Source organism: Lynx canadensis, chromosome D4 (genome assembly GCF_007474595.2).
Source record: "Lynx canadensis isolate LIC74 chromosome D4, mLynCan4.pri.v2, whole genome shotgun sequence".
Lineage (NCBI taxonomy): Eukaryota > Metazoa > Chordata > Mammalia > Carnivora > Felidae > Lynx > Lynx canadensis.
Window position 1 is genome coordinate 10,678,849 of NC_044315.2, and position 13,649 is coordinate 10,692,497.

Consider the following 13,649-nt stretch of genomic DNA (forward strand, 5'->3'; position numbering starts at 1 on the left):
TCATTCATTCATTCGTGAAACGTCAAGGGCACAAAAGTGCCAGGCTCGCCGCCAAGGGATTAAAGTCCAAGATGATACTGTTGCTGCTCCTCGAGGCTCAGTCCAGGGGGTGGGAGGAAGGAGGACACGTGGATAACTGAATACATAATTATAATACAACAGGATGAGTATTATAATAAAAAATGTGCACAGTGCCTTGTGAGCAAAGAGGAGGGAGTTACTGATTCAGCCCGGGAATGCTTAGGAGGCTTCTGGAATAAGAGGACTTCAGAAACATACTTCGGAAAAAGACAAAAAAACGAGTAGGAGCAGACCTGATATAAAAGAACAAAATGCATTTCAAGCATTTTTTTTTTTTTTTTTTAGCCACTTCATGACATCTAGACATTAAGTTTCCATACTCCTCCTTCAAGTATTTTAACTATCAAGCTGCCCTATTTCTGCACAATGATGTGGCCGTTTGCCAGCTGTTTGAGTTCCAGTATATTAGTTAACCAGGCTGGGTCTTAGTTTCATTACATGCGAAATGAAGGGGCTGGGCTATGTGATCTCCTGGGCACCTTTCCAGCTCAAACTGGCAACTCTGCTTAAGAATCAGCAAATGGGACAGTCAGCACCGAGATCTGTGCCCGCAGCTGTGCGAGGAAACCGTGCAGCCCCGGAAGGCTTCTCGCTGGCTTTCAACCCTGAAAGAAAATTCTTTCGCTATATGCTGGGATGGCCAGCAGCCAAAATGGTTGGAAGAACTGTAAAATTGATTCAAGATAAAACCACGTCGACAAGTACTTGAAGGGGCTTGGGATTCTCCTAAACGTGACAGGTTTTAAACAATAGTGAAAGGGGCGGGGGAAAAAGAAAAGCAAACACATAATTGACTCTCACTAGAATAACTGACTTAGTAACTAACAAGACACTCAACGAATACAAGTACGCAGCTAGTAACAAATACTAATTATAGACATTTGTGGGCGGCATACACATGGATGTGGCCCGGGAGCACACGGTGTTATTAAGCCTTGCAAAATAACCACAGTTCAAGACTAGAGACAACTTGCACCAAGTGAGCAGTGAAAGAATGTTCTTTCCCAAACTTCCTGGATTAAAAGGTTAGGGCAGTGCACTTTAACAACAATGATAAAGATTTTTAAGCTTGTTGTATGTAGAAAATCTAGCTCTGAAGTAAATAACCCGGGGTTGGGTCACTGCGCGGAGCATGGATGAGGTCTGAAAACACACAGCACGCTCGAGAGTGCGTAGTTCCTGGAGGGGACCACATAAAAATGATCTAAGGCTTTTCCTGAGATGCATCCTCAGATACTTTTAGTAAAGTGCACCTTTTTTTTTTTTTAATGTTTTTATTTATTTTTGAAGGAGAGAGAGACAGAGCATGAACAGGGGAGGGTCAGAGAGAGGGCAACACAGAATCCGAAACAGGCTCCAGGCTCTGAGTTGCCAGCACAGAGCCCGACGCGGGACTCGAACTCACGAGCCGTGAGATCATGACCTGAGCCAAAGTCGGACGCTCAACTGACTGAGCCAGCCAGGCGCCCCAAGTGCACCTTTTTTTTAAAGAAGTGCACCTTTTTTTTTTTTTTTAAGCTTCTAAGTAATCTCTATGCCCAACGTGGGGCTCAAACTCATGACCTGGAGATTAGGAGTTGCACGCTCTACTGACTGAGACAGCCAAGTGCCCTCGGAGTGCACCTTTAAATTTAAAAAGGCTACGGGGCACCTGGGCGGTTCATTCAGTCAGTTACACATCTGTCTTCAGCTCAGGCTCATGAACTTGAGCCCCACATCGGGCTCTCTGCTGTCAGCCTGCTTCAGATCCTCTGCCCCCTCTCTCTCAAAAAATAAATAAACTTAAAAAAAATAAATTTAGAAGGCTACAAAATGAGTTTCTGTAGCAAATGTTCTACGTATATTATGTATGCAATACTATATGTGTGTGTATATATATATGTGTGTGTGTGTGTGTGTGTGTCTATATATATATATATATATATATATATATATATATATATCTCCATCCTTACACACACATACATGTTTTGAGCAACGAAATCTGAAGTGAATTCCTCAGAAGTGTGTCAGCCTGAGGCTTCAAAATGGATGTTTCAAGTTTCAGAGTTTCTCATATTTTCCATCTCTTCCCGTCAACAGACATGCCATAAACGTACAACATTTATAAAGATGATTCAACAGGTGGAAACACGACTACAAAGAGAAGTTTGCCACTCAGTGATGAGCTGTGGAACTTGTTTCTTCCTCACAGGGGCATCCCAAATTCCTTTCCTGTGGAAAATTCCTCTGAGTGCAGAAGAATAGTTATTAGATGACTGAAGCATTTGAGGGTTTCCCCAGCAAGCCTAGAGAAGAGTTAGCCAATGTCTTCAGGGTCTCTCTAAAAGCATGGCTTTTGTCCAGCCTTTAGATATCATCATATACACATCATATAAGTGAGTTTCTCTCCTGACATAATCACTACTGATGAGGCATTACAATCACCTAAGAATACTTGTAAGTACTGAGTAGTTTTTGTGTGTACCTGTTTAAAAAAAAAAAAAAGTTTCTTCAAAAAAGAAATGTGCTGACACCTAAAGAAAGAGATCTAACATATGTAAGCTTAAGTCCCCAAAGAGGAGGCAAGACAAAACAGGAGAAGTAATATTCAGAGAAATATATCGACAAAAGCATCACACAGATTCATAAAGCTCTACAAAATCCCATCGGAATTGACACAGAGAAAAATCAAACCTAGCCACGCCATGGTAAACACTGCTGGAAAGCAAGGAGAGATTTTAAGGTTCTGGAAAAAATCTGGGGAAAAGATATTACCTCCAAAGTGTAATCAGAGGGCTGATAATTGACTTCTCAACCGAAAAAGTGAAATCCGGAAGGCAACGGGATGACATCTTTAAAGTGCTAGAAGAAAACAACTACCAGTCTGGAATTTTCTACCCAGTGAAAATATCCTTCACTAATAAAGGGTAAATAAAGACTTCACCAGATAAACAAAAACTGAGAGAACTTATTACCAGCAGAGCTATACTAAAAGAAATAGTAAAGAGAGCCCTTCAGACAGAAGGAAATCAACCCCGGGCGGAGTCACAGCAGTGCTCAAAGCAATGAAGTGCATCAAAAGGGTCAATATGTGAGTGACAGTGACAGTACAAACAATTGTAATAATGCTAATAATGGATACTTAAAATATACATAGCATTGGGGGGCCTGCCTGGCTCCGTTGGTGGCTCTGGTGGCTCGTGGGACTCTTCATCTTGGGGCTGAGTTCAAGCCTCGTGTTGGGTGTAGAGATTGCTTTAGAAAGATAAAAACTTTTGGGGCACCTGGGAAGCTCCGTTGGTTAAGCATCTGACTTCGGCTCAGGCCATGATCTCACGGTTCAGGAGTTCGAGCCCCACGTCAGGCTCTCTACTGCAGCACAGAGGCTGCTTCAGATCTTCTGTCCCCCTCTCTCTCTGCCCCTCTCCCACTCATGCTCTCTCTCTCTCTCTCAAAAATAAGTAAACATTAAAAAAAAACCTGCATTGAAAAAAATTAATAAATAAAAATCTTTAAAAAGTTAAAAAATAAAATATGCATAGCATAGAAAAGGTGGGAGGGGTAAACGGACTTCACGTGTTCTTAAGTTCCTGCATTGTCTGCGAAATGGTAAAAGTACTAATTAATATTAGAATTCTATTAAGCATGTATTGTTGTGATCTCTCTAGAAACAAGAGACAAGTTGAAAAATAGAAAAAAAAAACAGCAGAAATATACATTTAAACTCAAATAAAGACCTGAAAACATAAAACTTTTAGAAGAAAATATAGGCAGTAGCTCCCTGACATAGGTCTTGGCAAGGGTTTTACAAATTTTAATGTTTATTTATTTTTTGAAAGAGAGAGAGACAGAGCGTGAGCAGGAGAGGAGCAGAGAGAGAGGGAGACACTGAATCCGAAGCGGGCTCCAGGCTCTGAGCTGTCAGCACACAACCTGATGTGTGGCTCAACTTCATAAACCTCAGATCATGACCTGAGCCAAAGTCAGACACTTAACTGATTGGGCCACGCAGGCAGCCCTTGGCAATGATTTTTTTTTTTTTTTAATCTAACACCAAATGCAAAGCAATGCAAGCAAAAATAAATAAGTGGGACTACATTAAAATAAAAAAGCTTCTGCACAGTGAAGGAAACCATCAAGAAAATGAAAGGGCAATCTACTGAATAAAAGAAAATATTTGCAAGTCATATATCTGGTAAGGGGCTATTTTCGAATATATAAAAAATTCATATAACTCAACAGCAAAAAACAAAACAAACAAACAACAACAACAACAACAAAACCCAATCTGATTTAAAAATGGGCAGAAGACCCGAACAGGCATTTTTCCAAAGAAGATATACAGACGGCTAATAGGTACATAAAAAAATACTCAACATCATTAAGCATCAGGGAAACGCGTATCAAAACCATAAGGAGCTATCACCTCACACTTGTCAGAATGGCTGTTGTCAAAAGGCAAGAAATAATAAGCGTTGGTGAGGATACGGAGAAAAAGGAACCCTTGTGTACTGTTGGTGGGAATGTAAACGGGTGCGGCCACTATGGAAATTAGTATAGAGGTTCCTCAAAAAATTTAAAAATAAAACTACCATATGATCTAGCAATTCCACTTCTGGGTATTTATCCAAAGAAAACAAAAACACTAACTCAAAAAGATATAGGCATCCTCATGTTCACTGCAGCATTATTTACAATAGCCAAGACGGGAAACTAACCTAAGTGTCCATCAATGGATGAATGGATAAAGAAATTGTATATACATGTACAATGGAGTATTATTCAGCCATAAAAAAGAATGAAACTTTGCCTTTTGCAACAACATGTATGGACCTCGAGGGCATTATACTAAGTGAATTAAGTCTGACAGGGAAAGACAAATACTATATGGTATCTCTTATATGTGGAAGCTACAACAAAACCAGAAACACGATCATATACCGAGAACAAATTAGTGCTTGCCAAGAGGGATGGGAGAAATGAGTGAAGGCTGTCAAAAGATTTGAAAAAAAAAATGCCAGGCAATTTGCCCAAGTATAGATCTTTCCGTTGAAAAGAGTCATCCACTTTACAATTTTACCTAGGATTCATCTTGCTCATTTCTGAAAAACCAGGAAAGAAACTGAAAACTGTAAGGATTGGTAACTTACTGAGACTTTGATATATAATAATCTCGTTCCCCAAAATGACTTCGGGAGATAGGCGGAATTGTTTGTTATGATCCCGTTCAAGATAAGTTATGAGTCTTAGGAAGGAAAGGGGTCAAGGAAAAAACAAACTCAAATCCATCAGTGGTTACATTAAATATAATTAGAATAAATTCACCGACGATAAGACAGAGGTCATCAGATTACATAAAAAACTACATGCTGCTTACGACAGACATACTTACATACTTTACTTTTTTAACAGCTTTATTGAGGTATAATTGACATGCAATATACTGGACATATTTAAAGTAGACAATTTAAAAGTTTGATACATGTATATGTACACTGATGAAACCATCACTGTAGTCAAAGAGCTCTCTCCTGCCCCTTCTTATCTCCCCCTTCCCCCGACCCTTCTCCCCTGGGAACCACTATTTTGTTTTCTGTCATTGTAGATCAGTTTGCATTTTCTAGAACTTTATATAAATGTAATTGTACAACATATCTCTTTTTTTTCTGGCTTCTTTCACCAGCACAATTATTTTGAGATCTGTCCATGTTGTAGCATGTATCAATAGTTCATTTCCTTTTATCATATAAGAATATTCCGTTGCATGGATATACACCATTTGCTTATCCATTCACCTGTTAATGGACATCTGAGTTATTTCCAGTTTGGGGCTATTACAAGTAAAGCTGTTATTAACAGTCACGTGCAAGCCTTTATATGGACATATCCTTTTATTTGTCTTGGGTAAATGCCTAGGTAAACTGCTTACAAAGTGGTGGCAAAAAATTAGGCAAAAAACAGCTAAACAAAGGCTGGTATAGCCATAGTAATACTAGGCAAAAAGGACTTATTTATTTTGATTTTTTTAACGTTTATTTATTTTTGAAAGAGAGGCAGACAGACAGAGAGCATGAGCAGAGGAGAGGCAGAGAGAGAGGGAAAGATAGAATCCCAAGCAGGCTATGTGCTGTCAGCTCAGAGCCCCACCTGGGGCTTGATCTCACTAACTGTGAGTTCATGACCTGAGCCAAAATCAAGAGTAGGACACTTAAACAACTGAGCCACCCAGATGCCCCTGGCAAAAAGGACTTTAAAGCAAGAAGTATGACAAAAGATAGAAAGGACATTTCCTAAATGATCAAAGGTCAATTCTTCAGAAAGATACAGCAATGTGTATGCACCAAGTAATAAGGGCTCAAAACATATAAAGCAAGAACTGCAGAAGAGGAGAAATATCAAATTCACAATTATGGTGAAAGATTTTAGCGTACCTCTTTTAGTAAGTGATAGTACACGTAGATTAAGAAATCAGAGATAGACAGGATTTGAACATGATAAACAACTTGATCTAACTGACTTATATAGAAAATCTACACCTAATGACACAGTATATATTCTTCTTGTGCCATTTACCAAAAGTGACAATATACTGGACCACCACAAAGCAACTGTTAACAAATTTCAAAGTTCAGAAATCATATAGAGCAGGAGGTCTGACGCCACAGTAGAATTAAACTGGAACTCAACAAAAACATACTAGCTTTCTAAGTATTTGTTTATTTTTGCAAATGGAATAGTATTAAACATCTTCTTTATGTTCACACACATAGGCTGAATAAATGGATTTTAAAAAACTAGTTACAAACCAAAAAGGAATACAGAGAAAAATTATATATAATATGTTATATACATTATATACATGATATATATAATATGTTATATATGGTTATAAACTATTCTATTTTTATTTTCAGTATGTAATATTTTTTTGTATTTTTAAATATAAAAAGTATAAAAAAGAACATTACAACATGTCCCCTTCCTATTTCTGTCTGCCAGTCATGCAAGTTCCCTCCCCATAGACAACCCACATAATAGTTTTTTGTGCATATTTCTGCGTATATACAGTATACATGCAAATATATGTATATATTCTTTCCCTCAATACTGTACACAGATGGGAACATAATATTTGATATTCATCTATACTGTAGTGTGTACCAATAGTCATTCCTTTTTTTCAAGGGAGTATTACATTACATGGATATACCACAATCTGTTTAGCCATTCAGGTGATCTGTATTTTGCTCTTTTCACCTCGTAAGTATATAAGAATTCCATCAGTCTTTTTTTATGGCTGTGTATATATTCTACTGTATAGATGCGCATTTTCTTAACTAATCTCTTTTACATATTTTTGTTATTTCCAATTTTTTTTATTGAGGTATAACTGACATATAAAATTATATTTGCCTCAGGCATAAAACATAATGATTCAATATGCAAAATGATCACCCAATAAGCCTAGTTAACCTGTCACCATACATAGTTATAGATTTTTTTATGACGAGAACTTTTGAGATCTACTCTCTCAGCAACTTTCAAATATGCAAGAGTATTACTAACTATAATCGCCATGCTATATGTTACATCCCCATGACTTCCTTATTTTATAATTGGAAGTTTGTATCTATTGACCCCCTTCACCCATTTTGCCCATTCCCACTCACCACCTCTGGCAACCGCCAATCTGTTCTCCGTATCTGTGAACTCAATTTTTGTTCTGTTTTAGATTCTACAGATAAGTGAGATCATATAGTATTTGTCTTTCCCTGGCTTATTTCACTTAGTACAATGCCCTCAAGATCCATCTATGTTCTTGCCAATGGCAAAACCTTTAAAAAAATTTTTTTTTTTTGAAAAATCTCCGCACTGTTTCCCAGAGTGGCTTCACCAGTTTACCCTCCCATGTTGTTTCCAACTTTTTGCCAGCACAAATAATGTTCAGTAAATTTCACACGTGCTAACTCACACATTTATAAATATATCTGTGGAATAAAGCCCTGGAAGTGGAATTCCTACGTCAAAGGGTTTGTGTATTTGTTTTCACAGTGTTTTAGCAATCAACACTTTAACTAGCAACATAAGGGGAGGTACAACATGGTTTCATCAAATTCAAGGAGCTGTTTTGCTTATTGTATGTGTAATTATCCCATGAGTCTTCACTGAGGAGCTCTTTTCTTCTCTTTGTGGCTGGGAGCTGCTATCTAACAAAATTAAGCCCTTCATTTACAGGGCAACTCTACAGCTCAGGACAGCGTGGTTACCTTCTGTTAGCCTGAAGATTTGGTTTAGGCATAAACAGGCCTGGAGCAGAAATGAGAGGTCCAGGTTGCAGGTGTAAACTTGGCCAACGTTGAGTTTATGGTTGTCCTTCCAGCAGTGGGAAGAGAGCAACATCTCTCCGCCCATGGTTTCTCACCTGCCTCCCTAGCAACCCATCACGTAGATGGCCATCAGTGCTGCCCGCAATGGCGGTCACAGAACCTGCGGTCTTGGAGGAAAGCCACGCAGCCTTACTAAAGAGTAAATGAACCAAATTCTCCAAGCCCAACAATCGTCTGTGTGTTTTGGCTTTGAGGAGTCTAATTTCCGAGGAAAACCCAAGTCATGAGGGCTCTCAACAGGCCGGGCAAAAAAGAGCTTCTTCAAAGCGGTGTCTGAACCACGGAAGCATTTATGGAATGAAATTTTGCCAGGCTCACGAAACACAAATAGGCATACTTCTAGATGTTGAGAACAACGTCCCGATGATTGGGACTGGGGGAGGTGAACACAGCATTTTAGCGAGAACAGAAAATTATGCCAATAGGTCTCGAGTGCTTGCACTGGGCCTGGGCCTATGGGGACCACTGGATGTGAACCCTTCCACTGAATGCCCACAGCAATGCCCTGAACTGAGTTTGTCTTCCCCCACCCAACAAATACAAAACTCAGGGCAGGAAATGTCTGCAGTCAGGATTTGAAACCAAGGCTATCTGACTCCAGGAACAGTGCTCTTAGTCACTATGGTGATATAAGCTTTTAAAAAAAATGTATTTAAATCTACACACACTATTTAAAAATACATAGAAGGAAAACCACTAGCAGGAAATACTATTTGCACTTAGGTCAGAGAGACAAGAAAAGAGTCTTTTCTTTCTATTCTCTTTCCTTTTTTCATATGGTTTGTGTTGTGGCTGTCTTAATTTTATGGCAGAAATTGTGTGCACCCACGTACATAAACACACACACATTTTTAACCTACAAGCTGTCAGCTTTCTGAATAACGTAAATTCTTCTGCTGAGACACGGGAATGAGCCTGAACACCGTAAGAGTCTCTTGAGGGCTCTTTTATTATTTTCTGTTTGTTTTTCAGTCTCCTGGAATTTCTAAATAAAATTGTGTTCCCAGCATACTTTGCGCCCTTGCACCCACTTCCTGACCCACCTGGACTCCATTAAAGTCAACAAACATTGTTGGGTGCTCTTATTTAAAAGCACCTCGATGTCAATAAATTTCATATATATATATATATATATAAAAATAAAAAATAAATAAAAAATAAAAGCACCTCGTTTCTCCACTCTGATTTGTGATTTGTCTAAAATATTTGTCCTGGGCATGACCAGCTCCTTGGCCGTTCAGAGGCCATCCATGCCTTTTTCTTTTCATCCAAGGCTGTATTATGGGGCTATTTGTTCTCAAATATTCTGGCCAAGACCGTGAATTAACGGCATGTCTGTGTCTCAGGGAGGTGCCTTCAGTAAGACCCTAAGAAACTTCTGGCCTCTGCTACCCAAGGTGACTGCAGCTACGAAGTCCAAAAATGCCTTGTAGTGTAAGGTTTAACTGGATGATTTTAACCCACTCTTTTTCGGGGGAGTTTCCTTCCTTAAATTGTGGAATTTACTGAGGCAACTGGGAGAACGTTTTTGTTTGCCCTTGAACCCAGCTTGAGCTTGTGGTGGACGAATGTACTAAGTGGAAGGCCAGTAAGATTGCTTGTATCCTCATGCCCTCCCTGTATCGCAACGGCTCTCAAAGTGTGGTCCCCGGACCAGCGACGTCAACAGCCCCTGGAAATCTGTTCGAAAAGCAAATTCTTGGGCCCCACCCCAGACCGACTGAACCCTAAACTCTGGGGTGGGGGGGCCAGCCACCTGTATTTTAGCAAGCTCTCCAACGGATTCTGATGCACTCCCAAGCCTGGGAACCACTGGTCTGCTGTGAGCCCACAAATTCCAACCCGACCTGCCAGCCTGCCCTTGCCTTCCATTCACTCTCCCTCTGACTTTGGACTTGGCCATCTGACCACCCTCCCTTAGCCTAAATTACCCTGTCTCGCCAGTTAATTTGAAAATCAAGATTCTAGCAGACATTCGCTTAATGATGGTTATAATTCCTACTCAGATTTAACCAAAATACGCAACTTTATACAAATACGTGCACCTCAAAATAACCAAATCCCCCAGCCCCAAACCATCTCCATTTTCCCTCAAAATTTATTTTATGATGTTTTTAATATTTATTTATTTTTGAGAGAGAGAGACAGAGTGTGAATGGGGGAGGGGCAGAGAGCGAGGGAGACACAGAATCCAAAGCAGGCTCCAGGCTCTGAGGGGTCCGCCCAGAGCCTGAGGCGGGGCTCAAACTCATGAACCAGGAGATCAGGACCTGAGCCAAAGTCCGATGCTTACCCGACTGAGCCACCCAGGCGCCCTTCTCAAAAATTTTTTTAGACTGGAGGATGGAAACAATACTTCTTAAACCAGAGAAACTACATTCTTCCTAAGTTATTAAGCTGTTAATGACTATTGTGTACTTTAGGGGGAAGAAAAACAGCTCTTTAGTGGGGGAGGGGCAGGACGGAGGCCCACCAAGGGGGAATGTTTTGGAGAAAGAACAGATCAGGAAATTTGTAGAATGAAAAGAATCTCTTGGTTAGGAAGAATAGAAAGGAAAGGTCAGACAAAAGCCCAGAAGTCTGACCTTTATTTACTCTTTCAACAAACGTTTATTGAGCAACCACCTTTCCAGGGTTCTACAGTGAGGGGAAGCAAAGGTCTCTGCCCTGAAGAGAAGCTTCTATTCAAATGTGCACTGATGTTTGCACTTCTGTATTTTGTACCAAGCTTCCTTATTTTGCGTCAGGCATCACCCTACCCAGCGATCTTTCGGCTTACTGTCCCTGTGTTTCATGACTGTAGGTAAGCGAGGCAAGAGTATCTTTTGGTGCCTCCGTGGAAGGGCGGGAGATGGCCAAAATGAGGGAAAATTGTTCAAAAAGGAAATGTAACCAGACCCCACCTCATCTACCAAGAGAGAGGGGCAGAGGATCCGAAGTGGGCTCCTAGCTGACAGGCTGACAGCAGTCAGCCCAATGCGGGGCTCGAACTCACAAACTGTGAGCCGAAGTCAGATGCTCAGCCTTGAGAAGGAGCCACCCAGGTGCCCCAGATCAAAAAGGTATTTCGAGTCTAGAATACTGGCTAAAAACAACAGCTCATCCAATTTTGGGGGGGAAAAAGTTTCTCATGCAATATTTATTAGGATATTATACGCCATATTAGAATAATAATTTATTATGTAAAAGTATAGTAAAATTTACACTAATGGGTATATATTATTTCTGATACTGAAAAATGATGAGAATGGAACACGTGAAAGATAAAGTCATATAACCTTTCAAGAGTTATAGCAAACGCGAAGACTGTATATAAAGAAATTTCTTTCTTTCTTTATTCATTGGTGATTTCCTCCTTATCACCCTTCTTAAAATCAAAACGGCCAAAAGAGTCTCAAAATAACGATAAGGATGGCCTGACAACATTCTGTGTGGACTTCTAGAAAATCATGCAAAATAACTTTTAATTGGGCACATACATGACAATCTTCCCTTTTATATACTTGAGACGGTGTTTGTTTCTTTTCCTCCTCTGTTTTAGAAAACCTTAATATGAGACCTCCTGATATTCAAGTGAATTCCGCGACGACATGCTTACTTTACCAAACTTGGAACACTTCCTTTGCAATCTCCGTCCTGAAACCCTTTTCCTTCCGGGGGGGGGGGGGGGGGGGGGGGGGGGCTCAAACTTCGGCATGCTTGAGAACAAATGAGGGAGCTGGTCAACAAACAGTGTGAACATGGGGGCCCCACCTCCAGAGATTCTGATCCACTGGTCTGGACGCGACGACCATCTGCATTTTTTTTTTAATTTTTTTTAACATGTATTTATTTTTGAGACAGAGAGAGACACAGCATGAACGGGGGAGGGGCAGAGAGAGAGGGAGACGCAGAATCGGAAACAGGCTCCAGGCTCCGAGCCATCAGCCCAGAGCCCGACGCGGGGCTCGAACTCCCGGACCGCGAGATCGTGACCTGAGCCGAAGTCGGACGCTTAACTGACCGAGCCACCCAGGCGCCCCGACAATCTGCATTTTTAACGGCCCCACGGGTTCAGGTGCAGTCCACCTAGGCACACGTTGAGAAGGAGGCCACAACTGCCTTAGGAGCTCAGAGTGAATGGAAAATCTGACCGAGAAACCTAGCTCACTGGGAAACCAACCTCAAAATCTCAGGTGATAACACATACTTTGCGCTCACTCGGATGGAACTAGAGGCAGAGTGTGTCAGTGCTTCTGTTTGTAATTTCCCACTTGTCCCAGCGGGGGAAGGCTTTATCTGTGAGACAGGAAGGTCAAGGTTCCCGGGGTACCCTAAGTAAATAGTTTCCTCCTCACCACTGTGGAAACAAGGTCAAGGCACAAAAGCTAAAAGAAAAGAGAAAGGAGGAAAGATGGCAGAGAAAGAACTATAGGAAGGGGCACCTGGGTGGCTCAGTCAGTTAAGTGTCTGACTTCAGCTCAGGTCATGATCTCAGGGTTCGTGAGTTCAAGGCCCACATTGGGCTCTGTGCTGTCAGTGCAGGGCCCGCTTGGGTTCCTTTGTCCCCTCTCTCTGCCCCTCCCCCGCTTGCGTGGGCACTCGCTCGCTCTCTCTCAAAAGCAAATAAACATTAAAAAAAAAAGATATTTTATAGGAAAAAATAAAAGAAAGTTAATATCGGAGATGCCTGGGTGACTCGGTTGGTGAAGCATCTGACTTTTGATTTCGGCTCAGGTCGTGATCTCACGGTTCCTGAATTCAAGCCCTCAGTTGGGCTCTGTGTGGATAGCACAGAGCCTGCTTGTGATTCTTTCTCTCCCTCTCTCTCTCTGCTCTTACCTCCCCTCCACATGCACGTGCTTTCTCTCTTTCTCAAAAATAAACATTTATTTAAAAGAAAGAAAGGTAATATTGCTCACATAAGTAGGATGAACCACACTGTCAATGCTGAATAGCTCCAGGATCTCCTTCCAATGGCATTACCAGCTAAGCCAGCACACTGGCCAGTAACCAAATAGTCAGAGTTAGGAATTATTCATATTCTGGCCTCATATTTTCTGTAGAGTCCATAGAATTTAGAAGGATGATCTTGCTCAGAAATCTTTAAAAAAAAATTTTTTTTATGTTTTATTTTATATTTGAGAAAGAGAGAGAGGCAGAGCATGAGCAGGGGAAGGGGCAGAGAGAGGGAGACACAGAGTCGGAAGCAAGCTCCAG

The 13,649-nt window shown here is 40.9% G+C and overlaps 1 protein-coding gene and 1 long non-coding RNA gene across 2 annotated transcripts in view; both read right to left on the minus strand.

Moving 5' to 3' along the window:
- Positions 1 to 13,649, minus strand: part of DOCK8 (dedicator of cytokinesis 8) — a 231,266-nt gene that overhangs the window by 186,298 nt on the left and 31,319 nt on the right.
- Positions 7,910 to 10,604, minus strand: LOC115498951. The gene is made up of 2 exons (XR_003964030.1): positions 9,618 to 10,604; positions 7,910 to 9,546 (listed from the first exon to the last, which is right to left on the minus strand). It is a non-coding gene; the product is annotated as an uncharacterized LOC115498951 (long non-coding RNA).